The sequence below is a fragment of the Anser anser genome, assembly GCF_964211835.1.
Source record: "Anser anser genome assembly, chromosome: 4".
Lineage (NCBI taxonomy): Eukaryota > Metazoa > Chordata > Aves > Anseriformes > Anatidae > Anser > Anser anser.
The window spans coordinates 65385343-65388861 of record NC_139724.1 but is presented as its reverse complement, the minus strand read 5'-3'; the positions used below and the strand labels follow the sequence as shown (position 1 = coordinate 65388861).

At 38.3% G+C, this 3519-nt stretch overlaps 1 long non-coding RNA gene across 1 annotated transcript; it reads left to right on the top strand.

The window, feature by feature from the left end:
• The first annotated feature begins 825 nt into the window (after positions 1 to 825).
• Positions 826 to 3246, top strand: LOC310899432. Its single transcript, XR_014584284.1, has 3 exons — positions 826 to 925; positions 1441 to 1571; positions 2718 to 3246. It is a non-coding gene; the product is annotated as an uncharacterized lncRNA (long non-coding RNA).
• Positions 3247 to 3519: the final 273 nt, after the last annotated feature.

The window sequence follows — 3519 nt, the reverse complement described above, 5'->3', positions numbered from 1 at the left end:
ATGTCTGAGGAGCTTTATTTGAATCTCTACGTTTCTCCTTTTTCTTTATATTTAATTCCCAGCACACTGTGGAATATTTTTTTGGAGTTCTAAACATAACTTAGACTTTTACATCTGTCATTTGGTAGTAGCTCTGATGCTTAATAACCATGCTCCATTCAGGAAACATCCATTATTCATTTCCAGTGTACCTTCTGGCTGCTGTACTGAATCTTCTGTACTGAATCTACCTTCTGTTGGAGAGTTTTCTAGTAGATTGAACTGGCCTTTATGTGGCAGTGTTTGAGTACCCAGCTTTTTTAGTTTCATCTTTTGCTATGCTCTATGCATCTGTAACTCCACTTGACATCAGCCTAAGTCTTGGGAATTTCCAACAGGAAATGCTACCCCCAGTACCATCAGACACACTCTTGTTGTCTGCAGTTGGTGTTTTATTTTGAACGCCAAGCATTCCTCCCTTCATATATCTGAGGGTATTTCAGTTCTGTGATTAAGGCTGGTATTAGATGACCTTTACTCTTCTTTCCCTTGCTTTCCTCTTAAGAGTTAAATGAAAGCCTTCCGTTCCTCTACAGGGTACTTAGAACTAAGGCACTATGGCGCTAGCAGCAGGTTGGTTTCATTACATTGATAGGATACATGTGCTGTTTTTTATCTCTAGCATTTTCTCAGTAATTCAGCACTTTAAAGTCTCAGCTGTCTACCGATCTGCAGACAATTGTTTGGTGTAATACTATCCGGAAAAAGCTGATAAAACACAGATGTGACTAGGTCTCTGAAATTTGTGGTTTGCTAAGTGGTTTTTTTTTTTTTCCATTTTCCTTCCCCCCCCCCCCTTTTTTTTCTGCCATTCTTGCCCATGGCAAGTTAGCTTCCCTACCAGGCATGAAGGCACAGACTTTTATTAAAATGTTGCAACAAGAAGGTAATTGCTAAAAATTAAGGAAGTTAGTTGAAATATAAAGCAGAAGCATTATAATTTTTTCCCTATTTTCATCGCAGTCCTTGGCAACCATCTCTCCATATTTTGCCCAATACATACCCATAATAGTTTTCTTTTTCTAAGCATTCATCCTAAAGTGTGGATTTCTGGCAATCCTATGCAGATCCTTTTTAAGCAAAATGTTTTCTAGGCTTCTTTGCACATAAGAACCAACATCTTGATTTTTCAAAGGGGCTGAGATTTTACAGCCACAGCGAGGCTTGTCTAGATAAAAGGTTTGATAGTGCTTGAACAAGATTGGAAACAATCTAGTTAGGTGGCGGGATGTTACCATCTCTTAGTGGTTAGTGTTTAGACAAGGACAAATTGTATTCAGCATAGCATCAGCTGAACACAATTTTTCTGGCTTCCATTGACCTCTAACTTGTGAGTGGCCCCCTGTCCTCTCACTCAGTTATCACAATTCCATTCAAACACAACCACATTTTGTAACGCAGGCAATCCTTACTGGCAGTATAAGAAAGTTTGCATGTGCTCAGTTCTTTCACATGCTGGGCCACATCATCTTAGACTTCTGTGTGAGGCTGTTGCTTGGATAGTTTGTGTACTGCAGACGCTTCTTCGCAAGGTAGGCTTTCATTCTGATTATCTGAATAACATTTCTACTTATTCTGCTTAGTTAATTTTATATATATATATATGTATATATATATATATGTGACTGGATGAGTATGAATGCAGTTTGTTAGTACGGTGGTACTATGTGTACCAGTTACCACAACCAGTTACAGCACTACTACTTTTCTCCCTCCCCCTGAAAGAAACTCAGTCTCAGTGGTGTAGCACCCAGCTTCACTTAGGAGATACTGACTTACCGGTAGGCTCTAGGTTCCAAAGTAAGACGAGAATTTCTGGAGATTCCAAATAAATGAGCACATCCAAAAGAAAAACAGATAGTGCTGTGATACTTCTTTTTAGCTGCAGAGTGTGGGGGAACGGAGAGAAATTTGCAAAAGGATGTTGATTGACATCTGTGTGTCTGCATGATAAGGACAAGCAGCTTTAGTGATTTATGTGCTAGACAGGTTTTCCATTCCGATTCAAATGAAAGGCCATCTTGCAATTAAAGTCTCAGTTTGCAGTTCCTGATTTCTGAAGGAAGAGGGCGTTTCTATTTATTCCAGAAACATTTAGTGGTTACATGCATGGCTGGCAGCAATTTCCCACAATGTGTAAATTAGTCAATCCCAAAGTCAGTAAACTTTTGCTTTGAAGTGGACATTAATGAAGTGCACCATTAGAGCCTAATGATTGTTCACATTTGTATTTTAGGGGCCCCTCTTGCTTTTGATGTCTTAGTGCCTTGGTTTCTTGACTTTAGTTATCTAAATGCCAGGACTGCTAAACTCCTAAGAGAACTCAAAAAAAATTTAATGAAAAAAGTTAGTACTGGCCTGACTGATGTTGGCACTTCAAAGCTGGAACAGACTAAATTGCTGTAGACTGCTTAATTCAAAAGTGCTCCCTTGTGGATGACAGTGCATGGTGACAAAGTTCAATTGGCAACAGGAGACAGGCAAGATCAAAGGCTCTCTATTGTAATAGTTTTGTTCCATGAAGAATTGCTTATTGTCAGTAGTTTTTCAAGCCTTTACTGGCTCCAGCTTCATATCAGGATTCCCTGGTTCAGAACCAGCTAAAATAAATAATTGTAATTACATCCTTCTGATAATACATTGCGGTTCTAAATGCTGCGTTTTGTGTCTCTCCAAAGGTCTGAGAAAAAAACGTCTGCGTTAGGAACCAGGACTTGGGGAAGAACCTTCGTTTTTGGAACCTTCTTTGTTTAGAGGGGTCCAAAATACAAAGTACCACAGAAAGTTAATGCCATGTTTGCTGCAGTCGAGACTTGCTCCAGACAAAGCCACACTGCCTGTACTATGACGGCAACGATGCTGCATTTTCTAGTTTGCATCACCAGCCTGTCTGCCTAACATTACAATGAATACAATCCTGAAACTTTTTCTCTCCAGTTAAGGATCTAGTCTGAGTGAATTCACAAGAAACTCTCAATTTAATACTAACAATGTTAGGACTATAGAAGTCTCAAAAATATTAATCATGCACAGCATACCACATCATTGTTTTGGTTTCCTGATGTGTATACTTCCAAAAAAATATTTTTTTTCCCAATCAGAAGCCAAAAAGAGTCCCAATCTGAAATTATATAGTTACTAGGTACTGGAAATCATGTTTCATTTTTAGCATTTTTGCTATTTTTTTTCCCCAATAGTGTTCATCATGTGTAAGGAACTGTTGAAAGACAAGAAAGGCACCAATCCTCAATAACAGTATTCAGAGATGTAGTCTCATAAAATGTACATGGCTTTGTCAGAATTGCTTGTCTTGAACTAATTATGAAAACATGTTTGGTGACAATTAGGGAAACCACTGTGTGATCATTTTCATGCATCATATTGGCAGAAGCTACTTCTATTTTTGATCACAAATGACATTTTTCACAGAATATTTCATCATATTGTTTTTAGCACAAGATGAGCAAGTATGCTTAGAAA